We start from the raw sequence: 15084 nt of genomic DNA on the forward strand, positions 1-15084 counted from the left end.
ACATAATACAGGCCTCGAGTGCCATTGTCGGCCGAGTGGCCGAACTGGGCCAATGCATTCATTGGTAGCTACAGATCAATAAGAGATTAGACGCTTTCCACATAGACCAGATTGGTGAAGAGGTTTCCCCCATTCACTCGCTTTAGCTACTCGATTTTTCAAACCTATATAGTCATTCAAGAGAGATTGTGTACAGAGTTCTCAATAGATTTCACGATTCAAAGAAATATCCACTTATCAAGTGTATTAACTACAATAACCCCTCATTTTTGGCTGTTGATATTTTTCCTAGTTAGAATCAATATTACTTTTATTGTCATTTAATAAAGTGTGTCCTTGCGCAAACAAGCACTGATTGAGGCTGTCAATGGCCACTTAAATGTACTTTTCTGTAGGAAAATCAATCCACAGTCCGCATCATTTGCAGCTGGGTGTTTGTGTCATACTCTATACTACCTTTGTGATGTTAGTGGAAAATAATACACTTTGTAACTGCCACATTGTTAATTTTGTGCATTTTGTTTTCTTTGATTTTGGGTGTTTGTCGCCACCCACACCAGAGAGGGCGCTGTAGCGGGGTGGACGTGTGTATGTCGGTGAGTAAGTAAGTAGAGGAAGAGTTTAGGAAGAAGAGAAAGAAAAACGAAGACAGAAGAAAACAAACCTAGTTTCCTTTTTGGACATTACACACAGCCAACAAGGTTTGTTTATTTTGTGTCTGTCAATATCTTTGTGTAAGTTAAATCTAAGTTGTGTTTATTTTCTTTATGATAATTGTTATGTTTGTATGTGTGTTTTGCTCCAGTTTTCAGGGTGGATTTATTGGCAAGAAGCAATAAATTCAGCAGTCAAAAAAAATCATTTGTGTCTGTGGCTGTTAAGCGCAACTAAGGGAGCTATGCACTTATATTTGAGACTCAGAACATATACTGTACAGTAGTGGAGACAGTGTAATGATTTTTTAAACCTTTATTTCAATCATAGCTTGCCTTTATTGGGGTAAAATAGGAGGAATGCAGAGAACACAATATGCATAGACAGGTTTTCCAACTTTTTGTCATGTGTATTTAGTAGTTAGGATTAGATATGGTTAGGGCAGGGTTTAGGGTTCGGGTAGAGATTATACATTAAGGGTGTGTGATTTGAATTGAGTGATGATTTTATTTAACTTGCGTTTTGTGTAATCCATCGTCAACTGCACGCGTTACTGATATGCACATATGACATTTATCATTACAAAGAGATTTCCAACATCTAACATAGAGGTTAATCTTTGTTATCCTGCTACTGTTCTCATGATGAGTCTCCTCCTTCACATCAACCAACAGAGTGGAGTGCCCCCTGGTGCCACCAAACGAGTGTGACATTGCATGCAAGAGGGTGTGTGTGCGTGTACTTGTACACGCCACATTGTGAGGACCAAAAGACGTCAACAGATTGAGGACATTTTAGCCGGTCCTCACAACTCAAGACCTCTTTTTGAGGGCCAAGACTTGGTTTTAGAGTTTAGGTTTGAATTGGGTTGTGATTGAGGTTAGGGTAAGGAATGGGGGTAGGCAATCATTTTTGATGGTTGGGGTTAGGTGAAGGGGCTAGGAAATGCATTATGTCTATGGATGTCCTCACAATTATAGAAGTACAAGTACAAGTATGTGTGTGTTAACTGGCATCCAATCAGTGAGCACTCGTGTATTGTTGCTCACAGATGGATTCCATGACTTGGCGTTGAATGCAGTTGGTCAGAGATGAAGGTCTCTCCTCTTCACCGTTGTTGCCCTCCTTCAAGTCCCAACGATGAAGATGAAGATGAAGAGGAGTAGGAGGACAGCACCAACCAGGCAAGCATCCTGGAGATCTTTGATAGGGAATTCTGCAAAATGTTATATATTAGTGTCACTCGCAAGGCTCTTGATTGACACTTGATTTTAAAGACAACTGGGAGCTTGTCGTCATCTTTTTTCTTGTTTGAATAGAAGAGGAGTGCCCTCACTAAAGAACATCATTTTGACAAGAAAATATAATCAAATAAGGATATGTGGTGAATTTAAAAAAATAATCTCTACACGCCCTTGCTCAAATGCAAGATTTTTGTGATATAATTTAAAAAAAACAAGATTGGAAGTAAAAATAAACAACTAAGATTATGCGGTTACAAAAGTGTGCACACCCGTGACCTCTTGACCGCAAACCGCGCCGTCCGCGCCGTGCGCTGACCAGCGACAGAGGCGGCGGGTCACCGGAGTCATCTCAAATGAGTCCCTCGGGGGAAAAATGGGCCCTAGACATTTGGGAGGGGGCCCTCAGTTTGGTTGAACATGCATGCCATCGCTTGAATGGTAGTCTGGGGACACACCAGACTAGACACTCAATGTCAAAGAAAACCTTTTTTTTTTTTTAATAGAAAATGGCGCAGACTTTCATCATTATCAATTTAGCTCCTAATGAAAGGAGAGAATTATCTATCACTTTTAACACATTAGTGGATATAACATAAAATGCCCGGTTCCTTTTGAAGGCATTTCCTTTATTCTTGCGACAAAAAGACTATTATCCGGCGTTGGCGGGCGCATATTAAGCAAGAAAAGCAAGCATCAGTCATCGTGCACAATGCATAGCGGCTTTAAATGACGACATTATCTCTGATGGCATAGAGGGAAGCAGACTCAGGGCGAAGAGGAGGTAGAATGTTTAAAATAAAGACGGCAATGTGGGGGAGGGAAAATGCATGCACACACCATTCAACTTGAAGTGAGAAAGAGTTTCCAGTCCAAATTACAACCCGGCGGCCATTTGGTCATTTGGGGTTTTTTTTTACTTGCTTGCGGCGTATATTAAAATAGTATTTGACAGTATCACGATATTGCTTGTATACAATTCTACAAATGCTATTTATTAGTTAACAGTAATAAATGAATACAAACTGATAACTGATTTGTTTATTTAATCAATTTTGGGCATTTAGCATTATCGCTAATCAGGTATCCTGGGTGCCTGAATCAACACAAAACACAACGATCTTTAAAAAGGCTTTTTTTGTGTGTGAAAAACAAACAGAAAACTCATATAAATCAACTATCACACAAGCTACATTGCTACATCTGTCATTTAATTAGCTAGCATTCCGATTAGCCTAGAAATTAGCCTGTTCAGCCTTATTTCTGATAGCCGTCAAAATAATACACGCAATTAAGGATGAACTTAAAATACAAATTAAATTAAAAATTAAATTAAATTAAAATTTTGCTTTTCCTTCTGACTCTTTGCCAAGAACTTTAGAACTTAAGACCGTCAAAAACCCACTGAGAGGACACAGTCTCACAAACATGTAAAAAAAGAACAAAGTTACCCCATATGTAGTGGTCATATTTGGATATAATGTGGCTCGTATGACCTAAAATAAATAAATAAATCATTTTGTCCAACAAATCTATATTTTCATTATAATTTTACTTGTGTGGCCAGTTTAGTTTAGATGGCTTATTGTTAGCTTCATAACTAACTAGATGTCCTAAATTGTAGACAATAGTCAATAATTATAAAGAATACATATTACCCGTATATTGGAGAGAGAAACCGTTTCAGATCCTCTGTACGGAAATAATTTTAGTCGCTCGTCGCAGGAGGTAACAAATATATGCCTTTGAGTATTGTTATTGTAATGTGTTGCAGTGTTGCTTCTGCAACACATTACACCAATGCTATTCGTTAGCTCGTCTATGGTGTTAGCATTAAGCTAGTGGACTAAAAGGCTTGTTTTAAATAAACAACATGTAATTGCTTCGTTTAGTTTGACAGCAATTTTCAATAGATAGTGGTAGCTTAAAGACTTTCTTTTTTTTTTTTAAAGACTTGTCCATCTGACAATCAGCTGACTGACGGTCGGTATAAAAAAAATATAAAAAAAATAACTTAAAAGTCACATCACTTGTATCTGTTTTACATTCGTAGTGTTTGTGACTTCTGCTAAAGTTCCTGTGAGGTTTTATTTCTTTATGATCAAATGCTTTGGCCGGACATATTTGGCCCCCGGGCCGTATGCTCCCCACCCCGTCTGTATGAGACGGGTGTGGAATTGTTGTTCATTGTTTAGCTCACTCACACGCACACACACGGAGGCGCCGGTGCCACACTACCCTGCATAGTGTAACCTAGCAACTATTTCATTAAAACAGCATCAACGCACATCAGGGCGTTTTCCAGCCTTTTGCAAGGATTTCCTCCAATCCTGATTCCTTTGAGCGAATCAAAAGTGATTCCGTGTCCGCCGCCGCTTTGAACAAAACCTACGGCCTGCATCGCCGACACCTGATTGGCCGCCGAGGCCCCACCGCTATTTTTTTCCTCTTTAAAGGGCTAGAGATTGAAAGCAGGACATTATTATGCCACAGAGGTGTACAAACAAGGCCGTCACCTCTGTGTCCTTCAAGAATAATAAAGGCACAAACGCGCATCCATTCCTACTTGACTGTCTGTACGTCGAATGTATGTTCCCAGCTACTTTACCATGCCAAACATGCAACACGGATGGAGCAATTAGAGGAAATGCGAAGCAGCTCCGTCGTCGCCGCACATCACGTTCACTGTCACTCACATGACTCGTCTGCCTGCACAAACAAACGATATGGAGCTATTTTCCGGATCAGGGGTGTCAAAACAAAAGGCCTGCTCGCTAGCTAGCTCTTAATTAGAATTTTCTTTACTGCGTTGCATAAACGGTAGGCAAAATGACCGTAGAAGTACAGCGTCATTATTTTAGCAGATGTCAAGCAAATCTCTGAAATAAAGCAATGGACGGGGACGAATTCAGAGTATCTTGCTTTTCTGAAATCTGTTCCCTGGTTTATGTTCCTCTTTTGTCTACCTTATAAGAGCTAAAGAGTTCATTCCATTAAGATCTCAACTGCGGTTGACTTTCTCTCTCTATATGTGTCATTATCTGTTAAATAACCAGCTCATTATGACAACGTAAGGAGTAAAAGGTACAGATATCGGATTTCCTTATTATATATACATGTGTGTATATATATATATATATATATATATATATATATGTATATATATATATATATGTATATATACATATAAGCGGTTAAGAAAATAGATGTATGGATGGATTATTATTAATTAATTATCTCATGCCATTGACGGCTATAGACGTCAAAAATTCATTTGAACTATTTCTATTTAGCATTTTTTTTTCACTTTTGTTAAGAGTATGAAAACCTAGAATTTTGTATTGTACATTTATAACAGATAAAATGTGTGATTAATTGTGAGTTAACTAGTGAAGTCATGCGATTAATTATGATTACAAATTTTAATCGCCTGACGCCCCAAAGTTAAAATTAATTAATTTTTTTATTGATTCACTGCCATTGACGACTAAAACCGTCAAAAATTAATTTAAACAATTTCTATTAGTTTAACATTTTTTTCCACTTTTGTTAACAAAAGTATGAAAAAATAAAATTTGTGATTAATCGTGAGTTAACTAGTGAAGTAATGCGATTAATTACAATTAAAAATGTTAATCGCCTGTTGCCCCTGTTTTTTTAATAATCTTTTTTTTAAATGAATTTATGACAGTGTGAATAAGGTCATCACTATTATGATTATTTTTGGGGAGAGCTCAGTATTATTCATTTGGCAGCCTTCTCAGGTCAACATGTCATCATCATTGCTCTCTCTTTTTGTTTTCTCTTTGTGTTTGTGTGTGTGTGTGGGGGGGTGGGGTTGTGCTTGTGTATGTGTATATCTGACTTCAACTGTATTCCGTAAAAGTATAATCAGGAAAATGCAGTATCTTCTTTTCCCATTGAATAGAAAGGACATTGATCCTTTACAACCTAAAAAAAATAATTTACAAAAAGTAAAGTGTGTTTTTAAATAACAAATGCGCATTATAAAAAGTACAGTATTGGCATAATTAACTAAAATGTTGAAGAAATTAAAGAGCTTTTTGCTTCGTCTCATAATCTCAGTAAGCCACAGTAATAATTAGTCGCCCTACGCAGAGGATAAACAATATATGCTTGTGAATATTTTCTATCCACTAGATGTATATCAAAAAAATGGATTTGATTTGATGACACACCCTCTCTTGACTTCCATTTTCCTTCACTTAAACTTACATCCCTGCAGACGCAACCATTGTAACATTCAAACCACATCGAAAGTCAAGAAATGCAAAATAGCCGTTTATCATCACTGACAAAAATCACTTTGAATCCAATTTGAAGGGCTTTTGACATTTGACGTAAGATCTGCTCATTCAGTCAAGTATCAGTGGCAAAAAAAAAAAAAAAATCCTCTTTAGTTAAAGACATGATAAAATTTTGCCAAATAAACGCAGCTTGTAAGGCTGAATCATGTGGAGAGTTTAGAAATGTCAAAATAGTTGATATACTCTCTGACTATTGATATTGTAAGTCAAGATAAATTATTACAAATATATTTGTTTACATGAGAAGACTCCTTAGTTTTGTATTTTATATAAAAAGAAATGTTGTTTGCGTGTCTTAATTTCAGCATTTGACTGCTTGTTAAAATGTTAATGGCGAGTGTATAGGTTGTTTATTTCTAATTTGGTATTTATAATGCTCGACCTGTAGCATTGATAAGCACACTATGTAACATTAATAATTCCATTTGAAAAATCATGACCGGGGTAGATTATACCAGATTTATAAACATCTTTTAACCTCTCGTGCATTTCATAAATGCGTACAGTCGATTGATGGTAAGCAATCATGAAAATTCACTATGGCTAACAATGGAAATGTTGGCGAGAGTGTGCTCAAACATGATTTGCATAATGGCGCATGATTTTGACAAGCAGGACAAGGGAGAAGAACCCCTTGACAATTTTATAATGGCACTTTAAAAATGGGGGGGGGGGCAAATCATGTTGGGGAGGTGGGCTGCTAATCATGCGACTGTACTGGCACAACAAAATAAAGGCACTTCAGTACACTTGAAAGGACCTGCCTTAAAAATGCAGAATGGATTTTTTTTTTTTAAAGGATGTCATATGATTGACAGGAAAAAGTGGAGCAGATATTCATGTAGTGGGTCACATCTCTAGAAAATCATCTCTAATTCTTTTAATTCTTCACAGTTTGCGCATGGGTGTAATTGGACCTCTAGCCTGATTTAGCAATTTCATTCATTCCTAGGGTGACCAATCGTCTCAAAAGGGACAGTGTGGGTTTTGAGCCTTGTGTAGCGCATTTCGCCAGCCTCATTGTTTTATCCAAATTTTACACAGGTCACGTCCTGATGTCCCGTCAGCAAGCCAATTGTTTGGGCCATGTGCATGTCAATCAAACATTTGCCATAGCGAGTCATACGATAACCCAATTAAAAAGGAATTTAAATATCGAGCAGACGGGTTTTCGTCAGACCTACAACTACTTCCTACTTCAGTGTCTAAGAAACATGGGAAATGTAGTCCTACTAGCCTAATGCAAGCGGAGCTATTCTGGCGGCGTATTTCCAATGTTACAATGCGCGAGGTCAACGGCACAGCCAGCTTCAAATAGCTGCCGGGACCGAGCAAAACATTTTAAATAACGGTAAGTGCATTGTATTATTTATTATTTTACAGCTGTTGAATTGTCAACCTACGTAATAACAGAACCACCAGTTACCAGATTAAATAGCAATTACATTTCTTATAAATGGTTCATTGTGAGAATTTATTGTATATTTGATTTTCAAGGGGATTGTAAATGGTACTTATTAGCGCTTACAAGGCCGTCAAAATGCTTTACATTCGACCACTCATCAGAAACAACTGGGGGTTTAGTATCTTGCTCAAGGATACTTCGACGTGGTCACAATGGCATGGGATCCAACCCACAACCTCCGGATTGGGAGACGGTCGCTCTACCACTGAGCCATGCCACCCAGTTCTTCATTTTTAAAATCTGCTCGCCCTATTTATTCCCCATCTGTCCTATTTTCACAAACTGTGGATAACAAAAGCCAATTCAAGAATATTTCCTTGTCAAATATAGCAAACATGTCCCTTGTTACTACTGGCGAGTCCCCAAGTTTTCAAAATTCCCCATGTTATCGTAGTTTGTGTGTTATCATACCAAAGCAAGAAACACTCATCAAATTAATTAACCCCTTAATTAAGCTTCCACCCAGAAACTAGCATTTGTTATACTTTGAGAATAAAATTCACATTCTTATTTATGATGAGTCTCAAAATGTTGTTAATTCCCTGAAATGTTTTTCTGCGCTATTCCAGGGTGGATCTGCTTTCAGCCCAGCCGGACCTCCGTCTCACTCATTGCCCATTCCGTCATCTTGACAGGCAAACACACACTCAGACACCTCATTAAAGATGCACAAAACCGTCACACAGCCATATATCCTCACGCCACATGCGTTAATTAGGACGCTGGTAACAAGCTAGCCTTTCCATTCACACCCTGAGTCTCTTTTATTAGCATGACAGTGGTTAGCAGCAGCCAGGGGCCCACAGGCTGCATGGTTCTCTCCTCAGGGGCCCCTGATTAAAAACAGAACCCCCTAAGACGCCAAGCTCTTGATTCCTTTCATCAACGCACCCATGCAGTGTCTCTAAGATGATCCCCGAACCGCTAACTGTCAAGTGTACCTGTTTCTATGGGGCCCGCACCCCCTTCCCATCGCTTTGACTCTCTCCGCTGTCTTTCCACAACTCGCTCGGACCTACTCCGGAGTCCTTTTTACCATCTCTATCTAATTGTCACCTTCTACTTCTGTACAAAGCTTTTCCAGGCTTGTCTTTTTATCCGCTACGGCCCCTAATACATGTATGCAAAATGAGGCTTAGCTGGTGTCCATTCTCAAGGTACCAGCCCTACGTGGACAAATAATAAAAATAATAAAAAAGCCTTCCTTGTCTCAACGGAGAAGTCCAACACCTGATGTACACTGCTGGTTATCATCTTCAGGCCTCGCCCATCAGGGTCTCTGATGCTGCAGCCTGGATTTCAAGGAAAAGTGTCTCATTAGCCGCGGCCCTTGAAAGAAAAGGCCCTCTATTTCAAATTCAGTTACGCATTCCCTTTGAATGGAAGGACAGAGCAAAGGAAAGACTGAAGGCCTGGCATTGGAGAAGGACTCGGTTGAAGGCTGAGGCCTTAGACCCAGAGGGAGGCACACGTTTGAATGTGAAAAGACCATAATTAAATTACCTTAGCGTGGTTGAGGTGGTGTGGGTTTTTTGCTAATATCATTTTTAACTAAGTAGCATTGGCAAAATAAGTTTAAAAGGTAAAAAAAAAAAAGAAGCTACCTGGTAGTATAAAGGCAAATTGTGGTTATGTCTACCTGGTTTGATTTTGAGACTGGATTCATTTCTACACTTAGGCTACTGAATGTTAGCTACAAGTATTACTTGAGACTGGTCGGTTCTGATCTTGAAACATTTCAGACATCAGGAATGTCGGCTTTATTCTCAACACCATTCGTTATCAAAACTGCAAGAACAGTTCTGCTTATTTTATCTTAGCTTATTTTAGCTTAGCTTACCTTATTAATAAATATGACTGTTATTGGAACATCGACGACTGACTGCACTTTTCCTCTGGTCCATAAATCAACTTAAGGTTACAGAATGCTGCAGTCATTCATATTTCTGAAACGGAACTAAATGCTATTGTAAGATAATTTTCTATTGACGTTTTGAGATTATTTATTTAAGTATTTGGCAACTGCCATTCATGTTGACACTTTGGTGTGTAAGAGATCCTTTGGAAACCGTAACAAAGGCTTAAAGTGATTTTAAGCTTCTCCTTGGGGTTATTCTTGACAAACTCTTGAATACTATACTATGTCTGTTTTTACTCACTCCTATCAACTCCTAAAAGTCCAGATCTTGACTTTGGTTTTGAATGTTACTGTACAACAACATGGATGCTAGCAGCTAGCTTAAGGTGAGCAGATGTAAACAAATCTGATCCTTGTGTCCCGAGTCCCGGCAGATTTCGCCAGTACCATTGTTTTGTCTCATTTTTACAAAGGTTGCATCCCAGCGTCCAAGTTTTGGGCCATGTGCATGTCATAGTTCTTGGTGAGAATTGATTGTATATTTGACTTTCAGTCTCGGTTTTTAATTTTCAAAATCTGGTCACACGGTGCTAGCTTTCAGTGAGATAAATCATACATTCTGACTCCAGTCATTCAGATCATACAGATCAGGTGACATCCGCAACAGACAAACATCCACCAAATCTTCAAACAACTCCAGACATAGGTGGAAAATGAAAATCACATTCAATTCAACCTGGTCAACCAGTCGTCAAGACATGAGGTCGACGTCCCGCTAAGCCGCATGCTGGACTATGATTGCTCTTATCTGTAATATTTCTGATTTAGAAACCCCACTGCTTCAGGATAGCCTCCCAGAGCTCAACAATACTGGCCCTGAAGCGTCATGGTGTGCCAGCCACGTACAGCAGCTCACTCACTATTGATGGTCATATAGAAGCAGATCCACGCAGCAGGAAGCGAGCTGACTTTCTTCTAACGAGGACCACACTCACAGAGAGAAGGGTCAAGGGTGTGAGGACCAGACAGCTATCACATCACTCACTGATGTAGCAAATGTTGTCATCTGCTCATCCAGCCAGAGCGCAACTAATAAGTAGGATTAGTTGATGTTAGCAAGAGCAGGCGGGGGGGTGCTGGTACCCCTGCTGGTTCTCGTAGATAATGACCAACCCTCGGCAGAAGAGGTTGCAGTGCAATAATGTGGGAATCGATCAGTGCTGACCTCGCCGCTGTTCCTCATCCTGACCTATCGATTATGACACCTATTGATCTGCCTCTCTGCTGTGTTCTGTTACAGCCAAAGACATCAGAGGTGAGATCAGGGTACGAGAAAGCTTCGTGGTGGGGAAATGGAAGAAAGGTTATCATCATCCCCATCTTAACTACACGAGGTGATATCATCATCCTGACTATGATGGGTATCGGTACTCAGAGTTATCGGCCGCCATCCTGCGCCATGACGTGCATGTAAATTCGACTGACTCACTTTCATTTTTTACAGGCAACATATAATTCCATGTTTCAATAATAAGAATAATAGTTCCAATAAGAATATGACTATTATCATGTTAAAGCATTCATTCATTATTAGTCACTTAGGCTGGAGGGTGGTGAGCAAATAAGGTGGAGGTGGCCGCCTCTGAATTTTGTTCACAGGAAAAAACTTGACCTGTTAAGGAACATCTTCATGAAAATGTAGTATTTGTCCAGTAAGATTAACTAAATATACCCCAAACATAGAGATACCAGAGAGATAATATTTTTATGAATCAACTGTCTCACTGCTTCCTTTGTCAAATGAATTATGATTGGCTGTCAGCTAGCTTGAATTTAGCACCAAAGGATCTTAGCTTTTTGCACAAGTAAGTGTCAATCACGATAAGGCCGCACATTCATGAGATGATTTGATTTCCTGCCAAGCGAGGGCTCCTCACCTCCAGACACTGATAAAAATTTGTAAAAAGTGTGCATACTTTAGTATAATGGCTGTCAAAAGTCAATTTCTACCTCCTTGAGCCATCTCTTCGTGCCGCAAATTGAACTGGGCCACGTAGATATAGGGGCGAAAAGAGTCACGGGCAGGATAAACGGTGTCAGAGCCACACCGGGTGGCTGCTGCCTGTTGCCGCATTGGAGGGTGAGCACTTGTGCCCTACAGCAAACTGCAGGGGCTAAAACGCTTCTCCACATCCAGGCAGGCAGCTAAGCGACTGGAGGCATACATGGGATTACATCCTGTGGTATTGCCTTAGGCAGTAACCGCGAGAGGCCATTACGCATGCAGTATAAACGCAAGCACATGAGCAACCTTTCCAAATAAATGCGTGCAAACATATGCTACAATTCCTAGCTTTTCTCTGTTGAAAATACACATTTGCATGAACACTTAGCTTTAACTATACCAGGCGATGTTAATAAAAGAACCAGAAGAAAAGAAACATGGGAAGATAATCAAATACGTTCTATTTTAAATATTACCATGTTGCCAAAGACATATTTGTTTTTTATATTGTGTTTTTTTTTATGTTAGAACACACAGAAGGCTTTGATCAGCCTCTAAACTGAAGAGAATGCTTAAAGCAATGGTAGTTATTACAAAAACGGCCAGCATGTGGCAGCAGAGTGTAAGAGCTCAACCAGGACCATGTTGCAAAATAGCTCTTTTACCCACTGTTTTAAGCAGGTTTATGAATAATGATGAAACTTAGCTATATTCTAATGCTAATTGCTGCAAAACTGTAGGTTCCATGATAGGTTCCATGTTTTTATAGCAATAGAACACAATATTCTGTGGGCCTTGCAAAATCAATCAAAACTTATAACCTTATAAGAAAACAGAGTCCTATGTGTTTTATTGTTTTTAAATTGTATAGTAAACTTCAAAAACAATAACATATTGTTACATATTTTATGTACCACAAAGGAGGTCGAACAGTGTTTCAAACCTTAGTTCCATCGCTTTGTTAAACTAAAATGTGAAGTGGATACAATCTTGAGGAGAGTTGTGTCTCTTGTCATTGGGTTGCATATTTAAGCACTTACATAAAAAGCCCGACCATCAAATCTGAAGCACTAAATTATAGTGTAAGTGATGCCACAAAAAATAAGCGACAAAGTTGATTTTTACTTTTTTAGACTTCCTATACAGATTAATACTACACATTTTGTTTTAGAAAAGGTCAAGGTTAGTTTATGCTTTACTTTCTACCTCAAGATGAGTTCTAGTGCCATCCAATAGAGAGATATAAAAGAAAATGTCAAACACATTTCTCTTCCTCTTTCAACCCTAGTGCCCATGAACAGTTAGTGCCGGAAGTAATTGTGATATGAATGCAACTTCAAATCGGTTTAATGAGCGCAATGATCCATGGGGGGAGCACAGGTAAAGTGCTTTTAACGAGAGGGCCCTTACTTTGCCGGCCGCAGCACTTCTACTTCACATTCGGCTTCAAAGCGCGCTTCAAATTGTGCCGACGAGACTTCATTTCCTCTTATCTGCTCGTGTGTAGGCCCTCCAGAGTACGCACGGAGCCAAAATGTGGCAGAATGGCGACTAAAGATGTGGGGAGCATGCGGTGCTACGGAAGAAACGAGAAGACCAAAATGAGCTAAATATGAGACGGCAAAATTGGAGGTTTTTAGACATTACGGCTTCAGGCTGTGAGGCGTGAGAGCTCTCGAGTTCCATTCTACAGCTAGAATCTTAAAAAAAAAAAAAAGACTTCATGACAAGAGAAAGACCATGCTCCTTATTTAACCGTTTGCACTGCCCACTACAGTCACAACTAGATTGTTCTGGATGTCTTAGAAGATATTTCACCATCAGAGGTGGCAAATGCAGGTCCAGAAAGTAAAAACCCTGCCACAGTTTGGCTTTAGCCTCAGGTGCTAGCTCGCTATCTCTCTAGCTAGCTCCTATGGTGCTTGTTTACCTGCTAGGGCGCTAGCTAACTAGCTAGCACCAGGGGCTAAAGCCAAACTGTGGCAGGGTATTTACTTTCTGGACCTGGATTTCCCATCTCTGTTCACCATTCATAAAGGCTTTATCAGTTCATGGACAAGGCCTACTAGAAATGACAGCTCTAGTTTGAGACTTGGCTATGAAGTTAGTTAGTTGAGGAACGTTAAACTCTTACAAGATCCAAAACGACAGTCTATAACTCATTCACTGCCATTGACAGCTATAGACATCAAAAATTCATTTTTACTATTTTTATTAGTGTAACATTTTTTTTCCATTTTTGTTAACAAGAGTATCAGGGATGTGATTTTTCCGCTAATTCGCGGAATTCTGCTTTTTTTATCTCCAAAAATAAAATGTTACAATTTTTTAAGTGGTAAAAAATCCGATTTCGTCTCTCAACAGCGTTCCATTTTAGTGTTTCCGTAACTGAAATGAAACTGATCTTGCGATTGGCTGAAGTCTCCGTGTTGACCAATAAACGCGCTTGTTATAAAGGCATAGGCGTATGCCATTGTTTGTTGACCAATAAACGCGCTTGTTATAAAGGCATAGGAGTATGCCATTGTTCATTTCTCAGACGTTTTTACCGGGTGTTTAAAGAAAGATGTCCGTGATCGAACGCAAAGATGCTCCGCGAGTTAAGGAAATTGACAAGATCGTAAAAAACAAGTTTCGATGGGACTGGTTAGAGAAGGATATATCTACAAATGTTGGAAAGAAGACTGTGACGAATTTGTTCAGTGACTTTATTCGGAAGATCGATCGTGCCGGGAAAGCGCTTTGCATTTGGTGCCATGATACCATTGACTATGGTGGGAGAGGTTTCAAAGCTCTTGAAAGTCACGCAAAGAGCAAAAAACACGTGAAAAAACTCCAGTCAAGAACAAATTATTCCATCGCTGGAAGTTTCGGCGCCCAAACGAAAACTCCAAAACTTTACGGCCTCCATCCCTTATTGACATCACAATCGGAAGCGGTAATAGAGAGACGTGATCCACCCCAACAATCTGCACCAGTTGCTGACAGAGTCGTGAATTTTGAGGTCGGTGGTAAACGTTTCAAATTAATCGAAATCAAATTTTCGAAAATATTATAACGTAATAAAAATGGCCATAAATATTTAACATGGTTAATCATTGACACAAACTCAAATGAATGCTGCATGTTTGCACTTTTCAGGTTTCAATATGTTGACTGTCTTGATGTATGCAGTTACAGAGATGATCTTAGTCAATCATGCATTCGACGAATGCATGATTGTGTTTTTACCAGAGCTTGCTGCATGAGGTATTTTATGTTTTTGTTATGCATTATGTATTAAATTAAGAATGATTGATTAAATGATTTATTGCATGGTAAATATATATGATGATATTCTCAGTGATAGTTTTTAAAAGCAAAGGCAGTCCAATGTTTTTGAATGTGACTGATTTTGAGTTGACTAAAACTGCAATTTTATATGGGATAGTTCAATATACATTGAAAATTTATGCTGTTGTTTTGTCTATTTCTTTGTCATCTGAGTGCATTGAAAGTACTTAAAAACACGGAAAACCCATGAGCTCTGGACC

The 15084-nt window shown here is 39.1% G+C and overlaps 1 long non-coding RNA gene across 2 annotated transcripts; it reads left to right on the forward strand.

Annotated features, from left to right (window-relative positions):
• The first annotated feature begins 613 nt into the window (after positions 1–613).
• Positions 614–13395, forward strand: LOC147173504 (uncharacterized). Of its 2 annotated transcripts, none has more exons than XR_015094797.1 (3): positions 614–701; positions 1706–1838; positions 10847–13395. It is a non-coding gene; the product is annotated as an uncharacterized LOC147173504 (long non-coding RNA). The 2 variants fall into 2 exon arrangements; XR_015094796.1 differs by lacking the exon at positions 10847–13395 and adding an exon at positions 8258–10814.
• The last annotated feature ends 1689 nt before the right edge of the window (positions 13396–15084 follow it).

Source organism: Leptonotus elevatus, chromosome 5 (genome assembly GCF_054856555.1).
Source record: "Leptonotus elevatus isolate MCC_2025b chromosome 5, RoL_Lele_1.0, whole genome shotgun sequence".
NCBI classification, from domain to species: Eukaryota; Metazoa; Chordata; class Actinopteri; order Syngnathiformes; family Syngnathidae; genus Leptonotus; species Leptonotus elevatus.